Genomic DNA, 24,435 nt, shown 5'->3' on the forward strand with positions numbered 1-24,435 from the left:
GCTGTGTTTAAAGAGGTGGAGTTATGCAGATCTAAAACGCGTGGATTGCAGCAGCAGCAAGCCGAAAAGTGCAGGCATGTAAGGGATCTAGAGGTTGACAACATGTCTTCTTAACGGGAGTCCAGGAGCTCATCTCCACAAATGGACTTTTCAGGATCCTTGGGTGGCTCCGTAGTTTGAAACCAATTCTGGTTATCGCTTCTCGGCCTTTTGGCTAAGATCAAGTGTAGTATCTGTTCTTATCAGTTTAATATCTGATACGTCCCCTATCTGGGGACCATATATTAAATGGATTTTTAGAACAGGGAGATGGAAAAAGAGCTTGCTCTGTCCACTCCACGCATTGACCTGGTATTGCAGTATCTCCAGGACCGGTGCACCCCTTCTTTAATGCAGTTTCTAAAATCAGAAAGAATTGAATTCAATGTTTTTTGTTCATTTTGCTTGTTTGTCGGATTTTGGGATGGACTCTTTGGCTTTGCTTTTCTTCTCCTCATTGGATTTTTCATGTTCAAAGTTGCAGAAGCCAGATTACAAGCTCATTTTGGTTCAACTTCAGCAACTGTGCATTGCATTGCCATGTAATGTGATGCAATGCTATCTTTCTAGCTCTCCCTTTTTACTTCCTTTTGGATAAACAGACATATTAGGCAAGCATTTTGGAGCTTTCACCTAAATAACTACAGGTGGTGAGATAAGCTGCACAATATAATTGACCTTTCAGTATATTGTTGCACACACACCATCTATTTAGCAAATGCCCTTGTTATCAACAGCAGCCTTTTAAACTCACCTGAGCTAACAGGTATGTGCGCTGGTTACTCTGCTGCGCTTAAAATTTCTTTTTTGGTTTGCTACAATGCCTTTTCTGAAACGTTGTCTCCTTCTGCTGGAACACTGACTTCTTTCATTTAATGCCTGCAGACTATAAAAGAGAACCCAACCCAAAAAGTTTGGTTGATTAGTCTGTGGCATTCTGTTAAACTGTTGCTTATGGCGGTCTCTGTGAGCTTCTCAGCGACATTCAGCCAGCCAGGTATCCTGCCTGCAGTAGATGGAATGTGGCAATGGAACGCTGGCTGCGCGTGTCATAATAGGCTCTGAGCCTTTATATACCTGTGCACAGCAGCAGCCACCTTCAGTCTGCTGCTGGACAGCCAGCAGCAGCAGCAGCAGGAGAGGTATGTAATCAGGAGCCCTCCTGCTAAGGGTAGACAGCTGCTCGTTCCACCCCACCCCCCGCCTTAATTGGTTCTCCTCCCTTCCAACGGTGTTGAGGCGGGTGGGAACAGCAGGGGGTGAAGGTGCTGTGTTTAAAGAGGTGGAGTTATGCAGATCTAAAACGCGTGGATTGCAGCAGCAGCAAGCCGAAAAGTGCAGGCATGTAAGGGATCTAGAGGTTGACAACATGTCTTCTTAACGGTAGTCCAGGAGCTCATCTCCACAAATGGACTTTTCAGGATCCTTGGGTGGCTCCGTAGTTTGAAACCAATTCTGGTTATCGCTTCTCGGCCTTTTGGCTAAGATCAAGTGTAGTATCTGTTCTTATCAGTTTAATATCTGATACGTCCCCTATCTGGGGACCATATATTAAATGGATTTTTAGAACAGGGAGATGGAAAAAGAGCTTGCTCTGTCCACTCCACGCATTGACCTGGTATTGCAGTATCTCCAGGACCGGTGCACCCCTTCTTTAATGCAGTTTCTAAAATCAGAAAGAATTGAATTCAATGTTTTTTGTTCATTTTGCTTGTTTGTCGGATTTTGGGATGGACTCTTTGGCTTTGCTTTTCTTCTCCTCATTGGATTTTTCATGTTCAAAGTTGCAGAAGCCAGATTACAAGCTCATTTTGGTTCAACTTCAGCAACTGTGCAATGCATTGCCATGTAATGTGATGCAATGCTATCTTTCTAGCTCTCCCTTTTTACTTCCTTTTGGATAAACAGACATATTAGGCAAGCATTTTGGAGCTTTCACCTAAATAACTACAGGTGGTGAGATAAGCTGCACAATATAATTGACCTTTCAGTATATTGTTGCACACACACCATCTATTTAGCAAATGCCCTTGTTATCAACAGCAGCCTTTTAAACTCACCTGAGCTAACAGGTATGTGCGCTGGTTACTCTGCTGCGCTTAAAATTTCTTTTTTGGTTTGCTACAATGCCTTTTCTGAAACGTTGTCTCCTTCTGCTGGAACACTGACTTCTTTCATTTAATGCCTGCAGACTATAAAAGAGAACCCAACCCAAAAAGTTTGGTTGATTAGTCTGTGGCATTCTGTTAAACTGTTGCTTATGGCGGTCTCTGTGAGCTTCTCAGCGACATTCAGCCAGCCAGGTATCCTGCCTGCAGTAGATGGAATGTGGCAATGGAACGCTGGCTGCGCGTGTCATAATAGGCTCTGAGCCTTTATATACCTGTGCACAGCAGCAGCCACCTTCAGTCTGCTGCTGGACAGCCAGCAGCAGCAGCAGCAGGAGAGGTATGTAATCAGGAGCCCTCCTGCTAAGGGTAGACAGCTGCTCGTTCCACCCCACCCCCCGCCTTAATTGGTTCTCCTCCCTTCCAACGGTGTTGAGGCGGGTGGGAACAGCAGGGGGTGAAGGTGCTGTGTTTAAAGAGGTGGAGTTATGCAGATCTAAAACGCGTGGATTGCAGCAGCAGCAAGCCGAAAAGTGCAGGCATGTAAGGGATCTAGAGGTTGACAACATGTCTTCTTAACGGGAGTCCAGGAGCTCATCTCCACAAATGGACTTTTCAGGATCCTTGGGTGGCTCCGTAGTTTGAAACCAATTCTGGTTATCGCTTCTCGGCCTTTTGGCTAAGATCAAGTGTAGTATCTGTTCTTATCAGTTTAATATCTGATACGTCCCCTATCTGGGGACCATATATTAAATGGATTTTTAGAACAGGGAGATGGAAAAAGAGCTTGCTCTGTCCACTCCACGCATTGACCTGGTATTGCAGTATCTCCAGGACCGGTGCACCCCTTCTTTAATGCAGTTTCTAAAATCAGAAAGAATTGAATTCAATGTTTTTTGTTCATTTTGCTTGTTTGTCGGATTTTGGGATGGACTCTTTGGCTTTGCTTTTCTTCTCCTCATTGGATTTTTCATGTTCAAAGTTGCAGAAGCCAGATTACAAGCTCATTTTGGTTCAACTTCAGCAACTGTGCATTGCATTGCCATGTAATGTGATGCAATGCTATCTTTCTAGCTCTCCCTTTTTACTTCCTTTTGGATAAACAGACATATTAGGCAAGCATTTTGGAGCTTTCACCTAAATAACTACAGGTGGTGAGATAAGCTGCACAATATAATTGACCTTTCAGTATATTGTTGCACACACACCATCTATTTAGCAAATGCCCTTGTTATCAACAGCAGCCTTTTAAACTCACCTGAGCTAACAGGTATGTGCGCTGGTTACTCTGCTGCGCTTAAAATTTCTTTTTTGGTTTGCTACAATGCCTTTTCTGAAACGTTGTCTCCTTCTGCTGGAACACTGACTTCTTTCATTCAATGCCTGCAGACTATAAAAGAGAACCCAACCCAAAAAGTTTGGTTGATTAGTCTGTGGCATTCTGTTAAACTGTTGCTTATGGCGGTCTCTGTGAGCTTCTCAGCGACATTCAGCCAGCCAGGTATCCTGCCTGCAGTAGATGGAATGTGGCAATGGAACGCTGGCTGCGCGTGTCATAATAGGCTCTGAGCCTTTATATACCTGTGCACAGCAGCAGCCACCTTCAGTCTGCTGCTGGACAGCCAGCAGCAGCAGCAGCAGGAGAGGTATGTAATCAGGAGCCCTCCTGCTAAAGGTAGACAGCTGCTCGTTCCACCCCACCCCCCGCCTTAATTGGTTCTCCTCCCTTCCAACGGTGTTGAGGCGGGTGGGAACAGCAGGGGGTGAAGGTGCTGTGTTTAAAGAGGTGGAGTTATGCAGATCTAAAACGCGTGGATTGCAGCAGCAGCAAGCCGAAAAGTGCAGGCATGTAAGGGATCTAGAGGTTGACAACATGTCTTCTTAACGGGAGTCCAGGAGCTCATCTCCACAAATGGACTTTTCAGGATCCTTGGGTGGCTCCGTAGTTTGAAACCAATTCTGGTTATCGCTTCTCGGCCTTTTGGCTAAGATCAAGTGTAGTATCTGTTCTTATCAGTTTAATATCTGATACGTCCCCTATCTGGGGACCATATATTAAATGGATTTTTAGAACAGGGAGATGGAAAAAGAGCTTGCTCTGTCCACTCCACGCATTGACCTGGTATTGCAGTATCTCCAGGACCGGTGCACCCCTTCTTTAATGCAGTTTCTAAAATCAGAAAGAATTGAATTCAATGTTTTTTGTTCATTTTGCTTGTTTGTCGGATTTTGGGATGGACTCTTTGGCTTTGCTTTTCTTCTCCTCATTGGATTTTTCATGTTCAAAGTTGCAGAAGCCAGATTACAAGCTCATTTTGGTTCAACTTCAGCAACTGTGCATTGCATTGCCATGTAATGTGATGCAATGCTATCTTTCTAGCTCTCCCTTTTTACTTCCTTTTGGATAAACAGACATATTAGGCAAGCATTTTGGAGCTTTCACCTAAATAACTACAGGTGGTGAGATAAGCTGCACAATATAATTGACCTTTCAGTATATTGTTGCACACACACCATCTATTTAGCAAATGCCCTTGTTATCAACAGCAGCCTTTTAAACTCACCTGAGCTAACAGGTATGTGCGCTGGTTACTCTGCTGCGCTTAAAATTTCTTTTTTGGTTTGCTACAATGCCTTTTCTGAAACGTTGTCTCCTTCTGCTGGAACACTGACTTCTTTCATTTAATGCTTGCAGACTATAAAAGAGAACCCAACCCAAAAAGTTTGGTTGATTAGTCTGTGGCATTCTGTTAAACTGTTGCTTATGGCGGTCTCTGTGAGCTTCTCAGCGACATTCAGCCAGCCAGGTATCCTGCCTGCAGTAGATGGAATGTGGCAATGGAACGCTGGCTGTGCGTGTCATAATAGGCTCTGAGCCTTTATATACCTGTGCACAGCAGCAGCCACCTTCAGTCTGCTGCTGGACAGCCAGCAGCAGCAGCAGCAGGAGAGGTATGTAATCAGGAGCCCTCCTGCTAAGGGTAGACAGCTGCTCGTTCCACCCCACCCCCCGCCTTAATTGGTTCTCCTCCCTTCCAACGGTGTTGAGGCGGGTGGGAACAGCAGGGGGTGAAGGTGCTGTGTTTAAAGAGGTGGAGTTATGCAGATCTAAAACGCGTGGATTGCAGCAGCAGCAAGCCGAAAAGTGCAGGCATGTAAGGGATCTAGAGGTTGACAACATGTCTTCTTAACGGGAGTCCAGGAGCTCATCTCCACAAATGGACTTTTCAGGATCCTTGGGTGGCTCCGTAGTTTGAAACCAATTCTGGTTATCGCTTCTCGGCCTTTTGGCTAAGATCAAGTGTAGTATCTGTTCTTATCAGTTTAATATCTGATACGTCCCCTATCTGGGGACCATATATTAAATGGATTTTTAGAACAGGGAGATGGAAAAAGAGCTTGCTCTGTCCACTCCACGCATTGACCTGGTATTGCAGTATCTCCAGGACCGGTGCACCCCTTCTTTAATGCAGTTTCTAAAATCAGAAAGAATTGAATTCAATGTTTTTTGTTCATTTTGCTTGTTTGTCGGATTTTGGGATGGACTCTTTGGCTTTGCTTTTCTTCTCCTCATTGGATTTTTCATGTTCAAAGTTGCAGAAGCCAGATTACAAGCTCATTTTGGTTCAACTTCAGCAACTGTGCATTGCATTGCCATGTAATGTGATGCAATGCTATCTTTCTAGCTCTCCCTTTTTACTTCCTTTTGGATAAACAGACATATTAGGCAAGCATTTTGGAGCTTTCACCTAAATAACTACAGGTGGTGAGATAAGCTGCACAATATAATTGACCTTTCAGTATATTGTTGCACACACACCATCTATTTAGCAAATGCCCTTGTTATCAACAGCAGCCTTTTAAACTCACCTGAGCTAACAGGTATGTGCGCTGGTTACTCTGCTGCGCTTAAAATTTCTTTTTTGGTTTGCTACAATGCCTTTTCTGAAACGTTGTCTCCTTCTGCTGGAACACTGACTTCTTTCATTTAATGCCTGCAGACTATAAAAGAGAACCCAACCCAAAAAGTTTGGTTGATTAGTCTGTGGCATTCTGTTAAACTGTTGCTTATGGCGGTCTCTGTGAGCTTCTCAGCGACATTCAGCCAGTCAGGTATCCTGCCTGCAGTAGATGGAATGTGGCAATGGAACGCTGGCTGCGCGTGTCATAATAGGCTCTGAGCCTTTATATACCTGTGCACAGCAGCAGCCACCTTCAGTCTGCTGCTGGACAGCCAGCAGCAGCAGCAGCAGGAGAGGTATGTAATCAGGAGCCCTCCTGCTAAGGGTAGACAGCTGCTCGTTCCACCCCACCCCCCGCCTTAATTGGTTCTCCTCCCTTCCAACGGTGTTGAGGCGGGTGGGAACAGCAGGGGGTGAAGGTGCTGTGTTTAAAGAGGTGGAGTTATGCAGATCTAAAACGCGTGGATTGCAGCAGCAGCAAGCCGAAAAGTGCAGGCATGTAAGGGATCTAGAGGATGACAACATGTCTTCTTAACGGGAGTCCAGGAGCTCATCTCCACAAATGGACTTTTCAGGATCCTTGGGTGGCTCCGTAGTTTGAAACCAATTCTGGTTATCGCTTCTCGGCCTTTTGGCTAAGATCAAGTGTAGTATCTGTTCTTATCAGTTTAATATCTGATACGTCCCCTATCTGGGGACCATATATTAAATGGATTTTTAGAACAGGGAGATGGAAAAAGAGCTTGCTCTGTCCACTCCACGCATTGACCTGGTATTGCAGTATCTCCAGGACCGGTGCACCCCTTCTTTAATGCAGTTTCTAAAATCAGAAAGAATTGATTTCAATGTTTTTTGTTCATTTTGCTTGTTTGTCGGATTTTGGGATGGACTCTTTGGCTTTGCTTTTCTTCTCCTCATTGGATTTTTCATGTTCAAAGTTGCAGAAGCCAGATTACAAGCTCATTTTGGTTCAACTTCAGCAACTGTGCTTTGCATTGCCATGTAATGTGATGCAATGCTATCTTTCTAGCTCTCCCTTTTTACTTCCTTTTGGATAAACAGACATATTAGGCAAGCATTTTGGAGCTTTCACCTAAATAACTACAGGTGGTGAGATAAGCTGCACAATATAATTGACCTTTCAGTATATTGTTGCACACACACCATCTATTTAGCAAATGCCCTTGTTATCAACAGCAGCCTTTTAAACTCACCTGAGCTAACAGGTATGTGCGCTGGTTACTCTGCTGCGCTTAAAATTTCTTTTTTGGTTTGCTACAATGCCTTTTCTGAAACGTTGTCTCCTTCTGCTGGAACACTGACTTCTTTCATTTAATGCCTGCAGACTATAAAAGAGAACCCAACCCAAAAAGTTTGGTTGATTAGTCTGTGGCATTCTGTTAAACTGTTGCTTATGGCGGTCTCTGTGAGCTTCTCAGCGACATTCAGCCAGCCAGGTATCCTGCCTGCAGTAGATGGAATGTGGCAATGGAACGCTGGCTGCGCGTGTCATAATAGGCTCTGAGCCTTTATATACCTGTGCACAGCAGCAGCCACCTTCAGTCTGCTGCTGGACAGCCAGCAGCAGCAGCAGCAGGAGAGGTATGTAATCAGGAGCCCTCCTGCTAAGGGTAGACAGCTGCTCGTTCCACCCCACCCCCCGCCTTAATTGGTTCTCCTCCCTTCCAACGGTGTTGAGGCGGGTGGGAACAGCAGGGGGTGAAGGTGCTGTGTTTAAAGAGGTGGAGTTATGCAGATCTAAAACGCGTGGATTGCAGCAGCAGCAAGCCGAAAAGTGCAGGCATGTAAGGGATCTAGAGGTTGACAACATGTCTTCTTAACGGGAGTCCAGGAGCTCATCTCCACAAATGGACTTTTCAGGATCCTTGGGTGGCTCCGTAGTTTGAAACCAATTCTGGTTATCGCTTCTCGGCCTTTTGGCTAAGATCAAGTGTAGTATCTGTTCTTATCAGTTTAATATCTGATACGTCCCCTATCTGGGGACCATATATTAAATGGATTTTTAGAACAGGGAGATGGAAAAAGAGCTTGCTCTGTCCACTCCACGCATTGACCTGGTATTGCAGTATCTCCAGGACCGGTGCACCCCTTCTTTAATGCAGTTTCTAAAATCAGAAAGAATTGAATTCAATGTTTTTTGTTCATTTTGCTTGTTTGTCGGATTTTGGGATGGACTCTTTGGCTTTGCTTTTCTTCTCCTCATTGGATTTTTCATGTTCAAAGTTGCAGAAGCCAGATTACAAGCTCATTTTGGTTCAACTTCAGCAACTGTGCATTGCATTGCCATGTAATGTGATGCAATGCTATCTTTCTAGCTCTCCCTTTTTACTTCCTTTTGGATAAACAGACATATTAGGCAAGCATTTTGGAGCTTTCACCTAAATAACTACAGGTGGTGAGATAAGCTGCACAATATAATTGACCTTTCAGTATATTGTTGCACACACACCATCTATTTAGCAAATGCCCTTGTTATCAACAGCAGCCTTTTAAACTCACCTGAGCTAACAGGTATGTGCGCTGGTTACTCTGCTGCGCTTAAAATTTCTTTTTTGGTTTGCTACAATGCCTTTTCTGAAACGTTGTCTCCTTCTGCTGGAACACTGACTTCTTTCATTTAATGCCTGCAGACTATAAAAGAGAACCCAACCCAAAAAGTTTGGTTGATTAGTCTGTGGCATTCTGTTAAACTGTTGCTTATGGCGGTCTCTGTGAGCTTCTCAGCGACATTCAGCCAGCCAGGTATCCTGCCTGCAGTAGATGGAATGTGGCAATGGAACGCTGGCTGCGCGTGTCATAATAGGCTCTGAGCCTTTATATACCTGTGCACAGCAGCAGCCACCTTCAGTCTGCTGCTGGACAGCCAGCAGCAGCAGCAGCAGGAGAGGTATGTAATCAGGAGCCCTCCTGCTAAGGGTAGACAGCTGCTCGTTCCACCCCACCCCCCGCCTTAATTGGTTCTCCTCCCTTCCAACGGTGTTGAGGCGGGTGGGAACAGCAGGGGGTGAAGGTGCTGTGTTTAAAGAGGTGGAGTTATGCAGATCTAAAACGCGTGGATTGCAGCAGCAGCAAGCCGAAAAGTGCAGGCATGTAAGGGATCTAGAGGTTGACAACATGTCTTCTTAACGGGAGTCCAGGAGCTCATCTCCACAAATGGACTTTTCAGGATCCTTGGGTGGCTCCGTAGTTTGAAACCAATTCTGGTTATCGCTTCTCGGCCTTTTGGCTAAGATCAAGTGTAGTATCTGTTCTTATCAGTTTAATATCTGATACGTCCCCTATCTGGGGACCATATATTAAATGGATTTTTAGAACAGGGAGAGGGAAAAAGAGCTTGCTCTGTCCACTCCACGCATTGACCTGGTATTGCAGTATCTCCAGGACCGGTGCACCCCTTCTTTAATGCAGTTTCTAAAATCAGAAAGAATTGAATTCAATGTTTTTTGTTCATTTTGCTTGTTTGTCGGATTTTGGGATGGACTCTTTGGCTTTGCTTTTCTTCTCCTCATTGGATTTTTCATGTTCAAAGTTGCAGAAGCCAGATTACAAGCTCATTTTGGTTCAACTTCAGCAACTGTGCATTGCATTGCCATGTAATGTGATGCAATGCTATCTTTCTAGCTCTCCCTTTTTACTTCCTTTTGGATAAACAGACATATTAGGCAAGCATTTTGGAGCTTTCACCTAAATAACTACAGGTGGTGAGATAAGCTGCACAATATAATTGACCTTTCAGTATATTGTTGCACACACACCATCTATTTAGCAAATGCCCTTGTTATCAACAGCAGCCTTTTAAACTCACCTGAGCTAACAGGTATGTGCGCTGGTTACTCTGCTGCGCTTAAAATTTCTTTTTTGGTTTGCTACAATGCCTTTTCTGAAACGTTGTCTCCTTCTGCTGGAACACTGACTTCTTTCATTTAATGCCTGCAGACTATAAAAGAGAACCCAACCCAAAAAGTTTGGTTGATTAGTCTGTGGCATTCTGTTAAACTGTTGCTTATGGCGGTCTCTGTGAGCTTCTCAGCGACATTCAGCCAGCCAGGTATCCTGCCTGCAGTAGATGGAATGTGGCAATGGAACGCTGGCTGCGCGTGTCATAATAGGCTCTGAGCCTTTATATACCTGTGCACAGCAGCAGCCACCTTCAGTCTGCTGCTGGACAGCCAGCAGCAGCAGCAGCAGGAGAGGTATGTAATCAGGAGCCCTCCTGCTAAGGGTAGACAGCTGCTCGTTCCACCCCACCCCCCGCCTTAATTGGTTCTCCTCCCTTCCAACGGTGTTGAGGCGGGTGGGAACAGCAGGGGGTGAAGGTGCTGTGTTTAAAGAGGTGGAGTTATGCAGATCTAAAACGCGTGGATTGCAGCAGCAGCAAGCCGAAAAGTGCAGGCATGTAAGGGATCTAGAGGTTGACAACATGTCTTCTTAACGGGAGTCCAGGAGCTCATCTCCACAAATGGACTTTTCAGGATCCTTGGGTGGCTCCGTAGTTTGAAACCAATTCTGGTTATCGCTTCTCGGCCTTTTGGCTAAGATCAAGTGTAGTATCTGTTCTTATCAGTTTAATATCTGATACGTCCCCTATCTGGGGACCATATATTAAATGGATTTTTAGAACAGGGAGATGGAAAAAGAGCTTGCTCTGTCCACTCCACGCATTGACCTGGTATTGCAGTATCTCCAGGACCGGTGCACCCCTTCTTTAATGCAGTTTCTAAAATCAGAAAGAATTGAATTCAATGTTTTTTGTTCATTTTGCTTGTTTGTCGGATTTTGGGATGGACTCTTTGGCTTTGCTTTTCTTCTCCTCATTGGATTTTTCATGTTCAAAGTTGCAGAAGCCAGATTACAAGCTCATTTTGGTTCAACTTCAGCAACTGTGCATTGCATTGCCATGTAATGTGATGCAATGCTATCTTTCTAGCTCTCCCTTTTTACTTCCTTTTGGATAAACAGACATATTAGGCAAGCATTTTGGAGCTTTCACCTAAATAACTACAGGTGGTGAGATAAGCTGCACAATATAATTGACCTTTCAGTATATTGTTGCACACACACCATCTATTTAGCAAATGCCCTTGTTATCAACAGCAGCCTTTTAAACTCACCTGAGCTAACAGGTATGTGCGCTGGTTACTCTGCTGCGCTTAAAATTTCTTTTTTGGTTTGCTACAATGCCTTTTCTGAAACGTTGTCTCCTTCTGCTGGAACACTGACTTCTTTCATTTAATGCCTGCAGACTATAAAAGAGAACCCAACCCAAAAAGTTTGGTTGATTAGTCTGTGGCATTCTGTTAAACTGTTGCTTATGGCGGTCTCTGTGAGCTTCTCAGCGACATTCAGCCAGCCAGGTATCCTGCCTGCAGTAGATGGAATGTGGCAATGGAACGCTGGCTGCGCGTGTCATAATAGGCTCTGAGCCTTTATATACCTGTGCACAGCAGCAGCCACCTTCAGTCTGCTGCTGGACAGCCAGCAGCAGCAGCAGCAGGAGAGGTATGTAATCAGGAGCCCTCCTGCTAAGGGTAGACAGCTGCTCGTTCCACCCCACCCCCCGCCTTAATTGGTTCTCCTCCCTTCCAACGGTGTTGAGGCGGGTGGGAACAGCAGGGGGTGAAGGTGCTGTGTTTAAAGAGGTGGAGTTATGCAGATCTAAAACGCGTGGATTGCAGCAGCAGCAAGCCGAAAAGTGCAGGCATGTAAGGGATCTAGAGGTTGACAACATGTCTTCTTAACGGGAGTCCAGGAGCTCATCTCCACAAATGGACTTTTCAGGATCCTTGGGTGGCTCCGTAGTTTGAAACCAATTCTGGTTATCGCTTCTCGGCCTTTTGGCTAAGATCAAGTGTAGTATCTGTTCTTATCAGTTTAATATCTGATGCGTCCCCTATCTGGGGACCATATATTAAATGGATTTTTAGAACAGGGAGATGGAAAAAGAGCTTGCTCTGTCCACTCCACGCATTGACCTGGTATTGCAGTATCTCCAGGACCGGTGCACCCCTTCTTTAATGCAGTTTCTAAAATCAGAAAGAATTGAATTCAATGTTTTTTGTTCATTTTGCTTGTTTGTCGGATTTTGGGATGGACTCTTTGGCTTTGCTTTTCTTCTCCTCATTGGATTTTTCATGTTCAAAGTTGCAGAAGCCAGATTACAAGCTCATTTTGGTTCAACTTCAGCAACTGTGCATTGCATTGCCATGTAATGTGATGCAATGCTATCTTTCTAGCTCTCCCTTTTTACTTCCTTTTGGATAAACAGACATATTAGGCAAGCATTTTGGAGCTTTCACCTAAATAACTACAGGTGGTGAGATAAGCTGCACAATATAATTGACCTTTCAGTATATTGTTGCACACACACCATCTATTTAGCAAATGCCCTTGTTATCAACAGCAGCCTTTTAAACTCACCTGAGCTAACAGGTATGTGCGCTGGTTACTCTGCTGCGCTTAAAATTTCTTTTTTGGTTTGCTACAATGCCTTTTCTGAAACGTTGTCTCCTTCTGCTGGAACACTGACTTCTTTCATTTAATGCCTGCAGACTATAAAAGAGAACCCAACCCAAAAAGTTTGGTTGATTAGTCTGTGGCATTCTGTTAAACTGTTGCTTATGGCGGTCTCTGTGAGCTTCTCAGCGACATTCAGCCAGCCAGGTATCCTGCCTGCAGTAGATGGAATGTGGCAATGGAACGCTGGCTGCGCGTGTCATAATAGGCTCTGAGCCTTTATATACCTGTGCACAGCAGCAGCCACCTTCAGTCTGCTGCTGGACAGCCAGCAGCAGCAGCAGCAGGAGAGGTATGTAATCAGGAGCCCTCCTGCTAAGGGTAGACAGCTGCTCGTTCCACCCCACCCCCCGCCTTAATTGGTTCTCCTCCCTTCCAACGGTGTTGAGGCGGGTGGGAACAGCAGGGGGTGAAGGTGCTGTGTTTAAAGAGGTGGAGTTATGCAGATCTAAAACGCGTGGATTGCAGCAGCAGCAAGCCGAAAAGTGCAGGCATGTAAGGGATCTAGAGGTTGACAACATGTCTTCTTAACGGGAGTCCAGGAGCTCATCTCCACAAATGGACTTTTCAGGATCCTTGGGTGGCTCCGTAGTTTGAAACCAATTCTGGTTATCGCTTCTCGGCCTTTTGGCTAAGATCAAGTGTAGTATCTGTTCTTATCAGTTTAATATCTGATACGTCCCCTATCTGGGGACCATATATTAAATGGATTTTTAGAACAGGGAGAGGGAAAAAGAGCTTGCTCTGTCCACTCCACGCATTGACCTGGTATTGCAGTATCTCCAGGACCGGTGCACCCCTTCTTTAATGCAGTTTCTAAAATCAGAAAGAATTGAATTCAATGTTTTTTGTTCATTTTGCTTGTTTGTCGGATTTTGGGATGGACTCTTTGGCTTTGCTTTTCTTCTCCTCATTGGATTTTTCATGTTCAAAGTTGCAGAAGCCAGATTACAAGCTCATTTTGGTTCAACTTCAGCAACTGTGCATTGCATTGCCATGTAATGTGATGCAATGCTATCTTTCTAGCTCTCCCTTTTTACTTCCTTTTGGATAAACAGACATATTAGGCAAGCATTTTGGAGCTTTCACCTAAATAACTACAGGTGGTGAGATAAGCTGCACAATATAATTGACCTTTCAGTATATTGTTGCACACACACCATCTATTTAGCAAATGCCCTTGTTATCAACAGCAGCCTTTTAAACTCACCTGAGCTAACAGGTATGTGCGCTGGTTACTCTGCTGCGCTTAAAATTTCTTTTTTGGTTTGCTACAATGCCTTTTCTGAAACGTTGTCTCCTTCTGCTGGAACACTGACTTCTTTCATTTAATGCCTGCAGACTATAAAAGAGAACCCAACCCAAAAAGTTTGGTTGATTAGTCTGTGGCATTCTGTTAAACTGTTGCTTATGGCGGTCTCTGTGAGCTTCTCAGCGACATTCAGCCAGCCAGGTATCCTGCCTGCAGTAGATGGAATGTGGCAATGGAACGCTGGCTGCGCGTGTCATAATAGGCTCTGAGCCTTTATATACCTGTGCACAGCAGCAGCCACCTTCAGTCTGCTGCTGGACAGCCAGCAGCAGCAGCAGCAGGAGAGGTATGTAATCAGGAGCCCTCCTGCTAAGGGTAGACAGCTGCTCGTTCCACCCCACCCCCCGCCTTAATTGGTTCTCCTCCCTTCCAACGGTGTTGAGGCGGGTGGGAACAGCAGGGGGTGAAGGTGCTGTGTTTAAAGAGGTGGAGTTATGCAGATCTAAAACGCGTGGATTGCAGCAGCAGCAAGCCGAAAAGTGCAGGCATGTAAGGGATCTAGAGGTTGACAACATGTCTTCTTAACGGGAGTCCAGGAGCTCATCTCCACAAATGGACTTTTCAGGATCCTTGGGTGGCTCCGTAGTTTGAAACCAATTCTGGTTATCGCTTCTCGGCCTTTTGGCTAAGATCAAGTGTAGTATCTGTTCTTATCAGTTTAATATCTGATACGTCCCCTATCTGGGGACCATATATTAAATGGATTTTTAGAACAGGGAGAGGGAAAAAGAGCTTGCTCTGTCCACTCCACGCATTGACCTGGTATTGCAGTATCTCCAGGACCGGTGCACCCCTTCTTTAATGCAGTTTCTAAAATCAGAAAGAATTGAATTCAATGTTTTTTGTTCATTTTGCTTGTTTGTCGGATTTTGGGATGGACTCTTTGGCTTTGCTTTTCTTCTCCTCATTGGATTTTTCATGTTCAAAGTTGCAGAAGCCAGATTACAAGCTCATTTTGGTTCAACTTCAGCAACTGTGCATTGCATTGCCATGTAATGTGATGCAATGCTATCTTTCTAGCTCTCCCTTTTTACTTCCTTTTGGATAAACAGACATATTAGGCAAGCATTTTGGAGCTTTCACCTAAATAACTACAGGTGGTGAGATAAGCTGCACAATATAATTGACCTTTCAGTATATTGTTGCACACACACCATCTATTTAGCAAATGCCCTTGTTATCAACAGCAGCCTTTTAAACTCACCTGAGCTAACAGGTATGTGCGCTGGTTACTCTGCTGCGCTTAAAATTTCTTTTTTGGTTTGCTACAATGCCTTTTCTGAAACGTTGTCTCCTTCTGCTGGAACACTGACTTCTTTCATTTAATGCCTGCAGACTATAAAAGAGAACCCAACCCAAAAAGTTTGGTTGATTAGTCTGTGGCATTCTGTTAAACTGTTGCTTATGGCGGTCTCTGTGAGCTTCTCAGCGACATTCAGCCAGCCAGGTATCCTGCCTGCAGTAGATGGAATGTGGCAATGGAACGCTGGCTGCGCGTGTCATAATAGGCTCTGAGCCTTTATATACCTGTGCACAGCAGCAGCCACCTTCAGTCTGCTGCTGGACAGCCAGCAGCAGCAGCAGCAGGAGAGGTATGTAATCAGGAGCCCTCCTGCTAAGGGTAGACAGCTGCTCGTTCCACCCCACCCCCCGCCTTAATTGGTTCTCCTCCCTTCCAACGGTGTTGAGGCGGGTGGGAACAGCAGGGGGTGAAGGTGCTGTGTTTAAAGAGGTGGAGTTATGCAGATCTAAAACGCGTGGATTGCAGCAGCAGCAAGCCGAAAAGTGCAGGCATGTAAGGGATCTAGAGGTTGACAACATGTCTTCTTAACGGGAGTCCAGGAGCTCATCTCCACAAATGGACTTTTCAGGATCCTTGGGTGGCTCCGTAGTTTGAAACCAATTCTGGTTATCGCTTCTCGGCCTTTTGGCTAAGATCAAGTGTAGTATCTGTTCTTATCAGTTTAATATCTGATACGTCCCCTATCTGGGGACCATATATTAAATGGATTTTTAGAACAGGGAGATGGAAAAAGAGCTTGCTCTGTCCACTCCACGCATTGACCTGGTATTGCAGTATCTCCAGGACCGGTGCACCCCTTCTTTAATGCAGTTTCTAAAATCAGAAAGAATTGAATTCAATGTTTTTTGTTCATTTTGCTTGTTTGTCGGATTTTGGGATGGACTCTTTGGCTTTGCTTTTCTTCTCCTCATTGGATTTTTCATGTTCAAAGTTGCAGAAGCCAGATTACAAGCTCATTTTGGTTCAACTTCAGCAACTGTGCATTGCATTGCCATGTAATGTGATGCAATGCTATCTTTCTAGCTCTCCCTTTTTACTTCCTTTTGGATAAACAGACATATTAGGCAAGCATTTTGGAGCTTTCACCTAAATAACTACAGGTGGTGAGATAAGCTGCACAATATAATTGACCTTTCAGTATATTGTTGCACACACACCATCTATTTAGCAAATGCCCTTGTTATCAACAGCAGCCTTTTAAACTCACCTGAGCTAACAGGTATGTGCGCTGGTTACTCTGCTGCGCTTAAAATTTCTTTTTTGGTTTGCTACAATGCCTTTTCTGAAACGTTGTCTCCTTCTGCTGGAACACTGACTTCTTTCATTTAATGCCTGCAGACTATAAAAGAGAACCCAACCCAAAAAGTTTGGTTGATTAGTCTGTGGCATTCTGTTAAACTGTTGCTTATGGCGGTCTCTGTGAGCTTCTCAGCGACATTCAGCCAGCCAGGTATCCTGCCTGCAGTAGATGGAATGTGGCAATGGAACGCTGGCTGCGCGTGTCATAATAGGCTCTGAGCCTTTATATACCTGTGCACAGCAGCAGCCACCTTCAGTCTGCTGCTGGACAGCCAGCAGCAGCAGCAGCAGGAGAGGTATGTAATCAGGAGCCCTCCTGCTAAGGGTAGACAGCTGCTCGTTCCACCCCACCCCCCGCCTTAATTGGTTCTCCTCCCTTCCAACGGTGTTGAGGCGGGTGGGAACAGCAGGGGGTGAAGGTGCTGTGTTTAAAGAGGTGGAGTTATGCAGATCTAAAACGCGTGGATTGCAGCAGCAGCAAGCCGAAAAGTGCAGGCATGTAAGGGATCTAGAGGTTGACAACATGTCTTCTTAACGGGAGTCCAGGAGCTCATCTCCACAAATGGACTTTTCAGGATCCTTGGGTGGCTCCGTAGTTTGAAACCAATTCTGGTTATCGCTTCTCGGCCTTTTGGCTAAGATCAAGTGTAGTATCTGTTCTTATCAGTTTAATATCTGATACGTCCCCTATCTGGGGACCATATATTAAATGGATTTTTAGAACAGGGAGATGGAAAAAGAGCTTGCTCTGTCCACTCCACGCATTGACCTGGTATTGCAGTATCTCCAGGACCGGTGCACCCCTTCTTTAATGCAGTTTCTAAAATCAGAAAGAATTGAATTCAATGTTTTTTGTTCATTTTGCTTGTTTGTCGGATTTTGGGATGGACTCTTTGGCTTTGCTTTTCTTCTCCTCATTGGATTTTTCATGTTCAAAGTTGCAGAAGCCAGATTACAAGCTCATTTTGGTTCAACTTCAGCAACTGTGCATTGCATTGCCATGTAATGTGATGCAATGCTATCTTTCTAGCTCTCCCTTTTTACTTCCTTTTGGATAAACAGACATATTAGGCAAGCATTTTGGAGCTTTCACCTAAATAACTACAGGTGGTGAGATAAGCTGCACAATATAATTGACCTTTCAGTATATTGTTGCACACACACCATCTATTTAGCAAATGCCCTTGTTATCAACAGCAGCCTTTTAAACTCACCTGAGCTAACAGGTATGTGCGCTGGTTACTCTGCTGCGCTTAAAATTTCTTTTTTGGTTTGCTACAATGCCTTTTCTGAAACGTTGTCTCCTTCTGCTGGAACACTGACTTCTTTCATTTAATGCCTGCAGACTATAAAAGAGAACCCAACCCAAAAAGTTTGGTTGATTAGTCTGTGGCATTCTGTTAAACTGTTGCTTATGGCGGTCTCTGTGAGCTTCTCAGCGACATTCAGCCAGCCAGGTATCCTGCCTGCAGTAGATGGAATGTGGCAATGGAACGCTGGCTGCGCGTGTCATAATAGGCTCTGAGCCTTTATATACCTGTGCACAGCAGCAGCCACCTTCAGTCTGCTGCTGGACAGCCAGCAGCAGCAGCAGCAGGAGAGCTATGTAATCAGGAGCCCTCCTGCTAAGGGTAGACAGCTGCTCGTTCCACCCCACCCCCCGCCTTAATTGGTTCTCCTCCCTTCCAACGGTGTTGAGGCGGGTGGGAACAGCAGGGGGTGAAGGTGCTGTGTTTAAAGAGGTGGAGTTATGCAGATCTAAAACGCGTGGATTGCAGCAGCAGCAAGCCGAAAAGTGCAGGCATGTAAGGGATCTAGAGGTTGACAACATGTCTTCTTAACGGGAGTCCAGGAGCTCATCTCCACAAATGGACTTTTCAGGATCCTTGGGTGGCTCCGTAGTTTGAAACCAATTCTGGTTATCGCTTCTCGGCCTTTTGGCTAAGATCAAGTGTAGTATCTTTTGAAAAGGCAGTTTTGTCCTTGGGCTGCCCTAGTAAATTGATGCATATTACACACTGGTTTGGTGCACTTGTTAGTACGCCAGGTGGCTCATAGAGTTATCTGATGGAAAACATGGCCCTCCAGGATCAAAGTCACTAGGCTGGGTAAGTGTGAGGGCTTTGGAGCAATGTGCCCCAGGAGTAGGCGCCCTGGTGGGAGTCCAAGCTTACTGGGACTGGGAACCCCAGAAAGACTTGGCTTCGTAGCACGCCGCACCTTTGCCAATCATACTTTCTGAGCAACCCCCCCTATTCCTGGCCTCCGGGCTAGGAAGGGGAATTTTTATAAACCCGGTCGGAGGTCCGGTCAGCTTTGGGCTGAGAAACCAACACAGGCTCCAGCTCCACTAGGGTGGCAGCCTAGATGGAAGCTGGGAGCACGAAAACGGCTCTTCTCCGGCTTCGGCTAGGGAGAGCATCGGAGATCCCTGACCCTCGCTGTGGCCTTCTGGCTCGGAGGGATGGGGATGGTTTATTGGGGACCCTCTCCTCCGGGAAGGGTCCACATGAATCCTCGCCTCGTGCGCTGTTTTGGTGTGACTTCGGTCACATTTTTCAGTGCCTTGGATGCAGCTTCAATCAAAAAATCTGTTCTTATCAGTTTAATATCTGATACGTCCCCTATCTGGGGACCATATATTAAATGGATTTTTAGAACAGGGAGATGGAAAAAGAGCTTGCTCTGTCCACTCCACGCATTGACCTGGTATTGCAGTATCTCCAGGACCGGTGCACCCCTTCTTTAATGCAGTTTCTAAAATCAGAAAGAATTGAATTCAATGTTTTTTGTTCATTTTGCTTGTTTGTCGGATTTTGGGATGGACTCTTTGGCTTTGCTTTTCTTCTCCTCATTGGATTTTTCATGTTCAAAGTTGCAGAAGCCAGATTACAAGCTCATTTTGGTTCAACTTCAGCAACTGTGCATTGCATTGCCATGTAATGTGATGCAATGCTATCTTTCTAGCTCTCCCTTTTTACTTCCTTTTGGATAAACAGACATATTAGGCAAGCATTTTGGAGCTTTCACCTAAATAACTACAGGTGGTGAGATAAGCTGCACAATATAATTGACCTTTCAGTATATTGTTGCACACACACCATCTATTTAGCAAATGCCCTTGTTATCAACAGCAGCCTTTTAAACTCACCTGAGCTAACAGGTATGTGCGCTGGTTACTCTGCTGCGCTTAAAATTTCTTTTTTGGTTTGCTACAATGCCTTTTCTGAAACGTTGTCTCCTTCTGCTGGAACACTGACTTCTTTCATTTAATGCCTGCAGACTATAAAAGAGAACCCAACCCAAAAAGTTTGGTTGATTAGTCTGTGGCATTCTGTTAAACTGTTGCTTATGGCGGTCTCTGTGAGCTTCTCAGCGACATTCAGCCAGCCAGGTATCCTGCCTGCAGTAGATGGAATGTGGCAATGGAACGCTGGCTGCGCGTGTCATAATAGGCTCTGAGCCTTTATATACCTGTGCACAGCAGCAGCCACCTTCAGTCTGCTGCTGGACAGCCAGCAGCAGCAGCAGCAGGAGAGGTATGTAATCAGGAGCCCTCCTGCTAAGGGTAGACAGCTGCTCGTTCCACCCCACCCCCCGCCTTAATTGGTTCTCCTCCCTTCCAACGGTGTTGAGGCGGGTGGGAACAGCAGGGGGTGAAGGTGCTGTGTTTAAAGAGGTGGAGTTATGCAGATCTAAAACGCGTGGATTGCAGCAGCAGCAAGCCGAAAAGTGCAGGCATGTAAGGGATCTAGAGGTTGACAACATGTCTTCTTAACGGGAGTCCAGGAGCTCATCTCCACAAATGGACTTTTCAGGATCCTTGGGTGGCTCCGTAGTTTGAAACCAATTCTGGTTATCGCTTCTCGGCCTTTTGGCTAAGATCAAGTGTAGTATCTTTTGAAAAGGCAGTTTTGTCCTTGGGCTGCCCTAGTAAATTGATGCATATTACACACTGGTTTGGTGCACTTGTTAGTACGCCAGGTGGCTCATAGAGTTATCTGATGGAAAACATGGCCCTCCAGGATCAAAGTCACTAGGCTGGGTAAGTGTGAGGGCTTTGGAGCAATGTGCCCCAGGAGTAGGCGCCCTGGTGGGAGTCCAAGCTTACTGGGACTGGGAACCCCAGAAAGACTTGGCTTCGTAGCACGCCGCACCTTTGCCAATCATACTTTCTGAGCAACCCCCCCTATTCCTGGCCTCCGGGCTAGGAAGGGGAATTTTTATAAACCCGGTCGGAGGTCCGGTCAGCTTTGGGCTGAGAAACCAACACAGGCTCCAGCTCCACTAGGGTGGCAGCCTAGATGGAAGCTGGGAGCACGAAAACGGCTCTTCTCCGGCTTCGGCTAGGGAGAGCATCGGAGATCCCTGACCCTCGCTGTGGCCTTCTGGCTCGGAGGGATGGGGATGGTTTATTGGGGACCCTCTCCTCCGGGAAGGGTCCACATGAATCCTCGCCTCGTGCGCTGTTTTGGTGTGACTTCGGTCACATTTTTCAGTGCCTTGGATGCAGCTTCAATCAAAAAATCTGTTCTTATCAGTTTAATATCTGATACGTCCCCTATCTGGGGACCATATATTAAATGGATTTTTAGAACAGGGAGATGGAAAAAGAGCTTGCTCTGTCCACTCCACGCATTGACCTGGTATTGCAGTATCTCCAGGACCGGTGCACCCCTTCTTTAATGCAGTTTCTAAAATCAGAAAGAATTGAATTCAATGTTTTTTGTTCATTTTGCTTGTTTGTCGGATTTTGGGATGGACTCTTTGGCTTTGCTTTTCTTCTCCTCATTGGATTTTTCATGTTCAAAGTTGCAGAAGCCAGATTACAAGCTCATTTTGGTTCAACTTCAGCAACTGTGCATTGCATTGCCATGTAATGTGATGCAATGCTATCTTTCTAGCTCTCCCTTTTTACTTCCTTTTGGATAAACAGACATATTAGGCAAGCATTTTGGAGCTTTCACCTAAATAACTACAGGTGGTGAGATAAGCTGCACAATATAATTGACCTTTCAGTATATTGTTGCACACACACCATCTATTTAGCAAATGCCCTTGTTATCAACAGCAGCCTTTTAAACTCACCTGAGCTAACAGGTATGTGCGCTGGTTACTCTGCTGCGCTTAAAATTTCTTTTTTGGTTTGCTACAATGCCTTTTCTGAAACGTTGTCTCCTTCTGCTGGAACACTGACTTCTTTCATTTAATGCCTGCAGACTATAAAAGAGAACCCAACCCAAAAAGTTTGGTTGATTAGTCTGTGGCATTCTGTTAAACTGTTGCTTATGGCGGTCTCTGTGAGCTTCTCAGCGACATTCAGCCAGCCAGGTATCCTGCCTGCAGTAGATGGAATGTGGCAATGGAACGCTGGCTGCGCGTGTCATAATAGGCTCTGAGCCTTTATATACCTGTGCACAGCAGCAGCCACCTTCAGTCTGCTGCTGGACAGCCAGCAGCAGCAGCAGCAGGAGAGGTATGTAATCAGGAGCCCTCCTGCTAAGGGTAGACAGCTGCTCGTTCCACCCCACCCCCCGCCTTAATTGGTTCTCCTCCCTTCCAACGGTGTTGAGGCGGGTGGGAACAGCAGGGGGTGAAGGTGCTGTGTATAAAGAGGTGGAGTTATGCAGATCTAAAACGCGTGGATTGCAGCAGCAGCAAGCCGAAAAGTGCAGGCATGTAAGGGATCTAGAGGTTGACAACATGTCTTCTTAACGGGAGTCCAGGAGCTCATCTCCACAAATGGACTTTTCAGGATCCTTGGGTGGCTCCGTAGTTTGAAACCAATTCTGGTTATCGCTTCTCGGCCTTTTGGCTAAGATCAAGTGTAGTATCTGTTCTTATCAGTTTAATATCTGATACGTCCCCTATCTGGGGACCATATATTAAATGGATTTTTAGAACAGGGAGATGGAAAAAGAGCTTGCTCTGTCCACTCCACGCATTGACCTGGTATTGCAGTATCTCCAGGACCGGTGCACCCCTTCTTTAATGCAGTTTCTAAAATCAGAAAGAATTGAATTCAATGTTTTTTGTTCATTTTGCTTGTTTGTCGGATTTTGGGATGGACTCTTTGGCTTTGCTTTTCTTCTCCTCATTGGATCTTTCATGTTCAAAGTTGCAGAAGCCAGATTACAAGCTCATTTTGGTTCAACTTCAGCAACTGTGCATTGCATTGCCATGTAATGTGATGCAATGCTATCTTTCTAGCTCTCCCTTTTTACTTCCTTTTGGATAAACAGACATGTTAGGCAAGCATTTTGGAGCTTTCACCTAAATAACTACAGGTGGTGAGATAAGCTGCACAATATAATTGACCTTTCAGTATATTGTTGCACACACACCATCTATTTAGCAAATGCCCTTGTTATCAACAGCAGCCTTTTAAACTCACCTGAGCTAACAGGTATGTGCGCTGGTTACTCTGCTGCGCTTAAAATTTCTTTTTTGGTTTGCTACAATGCCTTTTCTGAAACGTTGTCTCCTTCTGCTGGAACACTGACTTCTTTCATTTAATGCCTGCAGACTATAAAAGAGAACCCAACCCAAAAAGTTTGGTTGATTAGTCTGTGGCATTCTGTTAAACTGTTGCTTATGGCGGTCTCTGTGAGCTTCTCAGCGACATTCAGCCAGCCAGGTATCCTGCCTGCAGTAGATGGAATGTGGCAATGGAACGCTGGCTGCGCGTGTCATAATAGGCTCTGAGCCTTTATATACCTGTGCACAGCAGCAGCCACCTTCAGTCTGCTGCTGGACAGCCAGCAGCAGCAGCAGCAGGAGAGGTATGTAATCAGGAGCCCTCCTGCTAAGGGTAGACAGCTGCTCGTTCCACCCCACCCCCCGCCTTAATTGGTTCTCCTCCCTTCCAACGGTGTTGAGGCGGGTGGGAACAGCAGGGGGTGAAGGTGCTGTGTTTAAAGAGGTGGAGTTATGCAGATCTAAAACGCGTGGATTGCAGCAGCAGCAAGCCGAGAAGTGCAGGCATGTAAGGGATCTAGAGGTTGACAACATGTCTTCTTAACGGGAGTCCAGGAGCTCATCTCCACAAATGGACTTTTCAGGATCCTTGGGTGGCTCCGTAGTTTGAAACCAATTCTGGTTATCGCTTCTCGGCCTTTTGGCTACGACCAAGTGTTGTTGCTGGAAGACTCCAAAGCCTATCGCATCCTCGGCCTTGAGGCATCGGCAGTTCTACTGTCTTAAGCCTCCTGCTGCTATAGGGGTTGTGCGTGCTGAAGAGAACCAAGAAGGCGATCGACTTATCTGAATATGGCGATGGCGACATCGGCTACTCTCCGTTCTGCTGGAGCTGGCGACTTGAAGATCAAGAACTCTTTCAAGATTGAAGTTGAAGAGCGAGCCCGTGACAAGTTCTCCCTGTCTTTCTTCGTGAGGAAGGTCCTGCTTGAGATCCTGCAGGTGAAAAGGGAGAACATTCTGGCACTTCAAGATGCTCCTGGACGCTTTGTGCTTACCCTGACCTCTGAAGTGGCATCTCAGAATTTTTACCATCAGATCAAGCTGAGACTTCAGGAGGAAGATCTTAAAGGACTGTGTTTTGTGACCCTCTGCCTGGCAGAAGAGAAGTCTGTGGTGGTTCATATGAGCAATCCGCATGTCTCTGAAAAGGATGTGGCTGCGTTTCTGCATAACTATTGCTCTGAGGTCCACTTTTCTCACAAAATCATGAACTCTGAGAGGTTGTGGACCGGAAAATACAAGTTCATCGTGAAGCTGAGAGAAGGTTTGGGAATTGGTGGACTCATTCATCCGCCTCAGAGCTTCCTGATTGGCAGAGAGAGAGGAAGACTCTTCTATCCAGGGATGCCTATCTTCTGCAGAAAATGTATGGACTTTGGGCATTCCTTTGAGAGCTGC

At 45.6% G+C, this 24,435-nt stretch overlaps 17 non-coding genes and 2 pseudogenes across 17 annotated transcripts; all 19 read left to right on the forward strand.

Annotated features, from left to right (window-relative positions):
• Positions 1–194: 194 nt before the first annotated feature.
• LOC141235659 (U2 spliceosomal RNA) lies at positions 195–385 on the forward strand. Its single transcript, XR_012301427.1, has one exon. It is a non-coding gene; the product is annotated as a U2 spliceosomal RNA (small nuclear RNA).
• Positions 386–1,500: 1,115 nt separating this feature from the next.
• Positions 1,501–1,691, forward strand: LOC141235660 (U2 spliceosomal RNA). The gene has a single exon (XR_012301428.1). It is a non-coding gene; the product is annotated as a U2 spliceosomal RNA (small nuclear RNA).
• Positions 1,692–2,806: 1,115 nt separating this feature from the next.
• LOC141235661 (U2 spliceosomal RNA) lies at positions 2,807–2,997 on the forward strand. Its single transcript, XR_012301429.1, has one exon. It is a non-coding gene; the product is annotated as a U2 spliceosomal RNA (small nuclear RNA).
• Positions 2,998–4,112: 1,115 nt separating this feature from the next.
• Positions 4,113–4,303, forward strand: LOC141235662 (U2 spliceosomal RNA). The gene has a single exon (XR_012301430.1). It is a non-coding gene; the product is annotated as a U2 spliceosomal RNA (small nuclear RNA).
• Positions 4,304–5,418: 1,115 nt separating this feature from the next.
• Positions 5,419–5,609, forward strand: LOC141235663 (U2 spliceosomal RNA). The gene has a single exon (XR_012301431.1). It is a non-coding gene; the product is annotated as a U2 spliceosomal RNA (small nuclear RNA).
• Positions 5,610–6,724: 1,115 nt separating this feature from the next.
• LOC141235664 (U2 spliceosomal RNA) lies at positions 6,725–6,915 on the forward strand. Its single transcript, XR_012301432.1, has one exon. It is a non-coding gene; the product is annotated as a U2 spliceosomal RNA (small nuclear RNA).
• Positions 6,916–8,030: 1,115 nt separating this feature from the next.
• Positions 8,031–8,221, forward strand: LOC141235665 (U2 spliceosomal RNA). Its single transcript, XR_012301433.1, has one exon. It is a non-coding gene; the product is annotated as a U2 spliceosomal RNA (small nuclear RNA).
• Positions 8,222–9,336: 1,115 nt separating this feature from the next.
• On the forward strand, positions 9,337–9,527 carry LOC141235468 (U2 spliceosomal RNA). The gene has a single exon (XR_012301241.1). It is a non-coding gene; the product is annotated as a U2 spliceosomal RNA (small nuclear RNA).
• Positions 9,528–10,642: 1,115 nt separating this feature from the next.
• LOC141235666 (U2 spliceosomal RNA) lies at positions 10,643–10,833 on the forward strand. Its single transcript, XR_012301434.1, has one exon. It is a non-coding gene; the product is annotated as a U2 spliceosomal RNA (small nuclear RNA).
• A 1,115-nt stretch (positions 10,834–11,948) lies between these two features.
• LOC141235694 (U2 spliceosomal RNA) lies at positions 11,949–12,139 on the forward strand. Its single transcript, XR_012301461.1, has one exon. It is a non-coding gene; the product is annotated as a U2 spliceosomal RNA (small nuclear RNA).
• A 1,115-nt stretch (positions 12,140–13,254) lies between these two features.
• LOC141235581 (U2 spliceosomal RNA) lies at positions 13,255–13,445 on the forward strand. The gene has a single exon (XR_012301352.1). It is a non-coding gene; the product is annotated as a U2 spliceosomal RNA (small nuclear RNA).
• Positions 13,446–14,560: 1,115 nt separating this feature from the next.
• Positions 14,561–14,751, forward strand: LOC141235696 (U2 spliceosomal RNA). The gene has a single exon (XR_012301463.1). It is a non-coding gene; the product is annotated as a U2 spliceosomal RNA (small nuclear RNA).
• Positions 14,752–15,866: 1,115 nt separating this feature from the next.
• Positions 15,867–16,057, forward strand: LOC141235668 (U2 spliceosomal RNA). The gene has a single exon (XR_012301436.1). It is a non-coding gene; the product is annotated as a U2 spliceosomal RNA (small nuclear RNA).
• A 1,115-nt stretch (positions 16,058–17,172) lies between these two features.
• LOC141235669 (U2 spliceosomal RNA) lies at positions 17,173–17,363 on the forward strand. Its single transcript, XR_012301437.1, has one exon. It is a non-coding gene; the product is annotated as a U2 spliceosomal RNA (small nuclear RNA).
• Positions 17,364–18,478: 1,115 nt separating this feature from the next.
• On the forward strand, positions 18,479–18,594 carry LOC141235797 (U2 spliceosomal RNA; annotated as a pseudogene).
• A 524-nt stretch (positions 18,595–19,118) lies between these two features.
• LOC141235731 (U2 spliceosomal RNA) lies at positions 19,119–19,300 on the forward strand. The gene has a single exon (XR_012301498.1). It is a non-coding gene; the product is annotated as a U2 spliceosomal RNA (small nuclear RNA).
• Positions 19,301–20,415: 1,115 nt separating this feature from the next.
• Positions 20,416–20,531, forward strand: LOC141235798 (U2 spliceosomal RNA; annotated as a pseudogene).
• Positions 20,532–21,055: 524 nt separating this feature from the next.
• LOC141235732 (U2 spliceosomal RNA) lies at positions 21,056–21,237 on the forward strand. Its single transcript, XR_012301499.1, has one exon. It is a non-coding gene; the product is annotated as a U2 spliceosomal RNA (small nuclear RNA).
• A 1,115-nt stretch (positions 21,238–22,352) lies between these two features.
• On the forward strand, positions 22,353–22,543 carry LOC141235670 (U2 spliceosomal RNA). The gene has a single exon (XR_012301438.1). It is a non-coding gene; the product is annotated as a U2 spliceosomal RNA (small nuclear RNA).
• Positions 22,544–24,435: the final 1,892 nt, after the last annotated feature.

Source organism: Phyllobates terribilis, unplaced genomic scaffold (assembly GCF_046119375.1).
Source record: "Phyllobates terribilis strain yellow unplaced genomic scaffold, ASM4611937v1 Scaffold_682__1_contigs__length_827410, whole genome shotgun sequence".
In the NCBI taxonomy this organism is placed as follows: Eukaryota; Metazoa; Chordata; class Amphibia; order Anura; family Dendrobatidae; genus Phyllobates; species Phyllobates terribilis.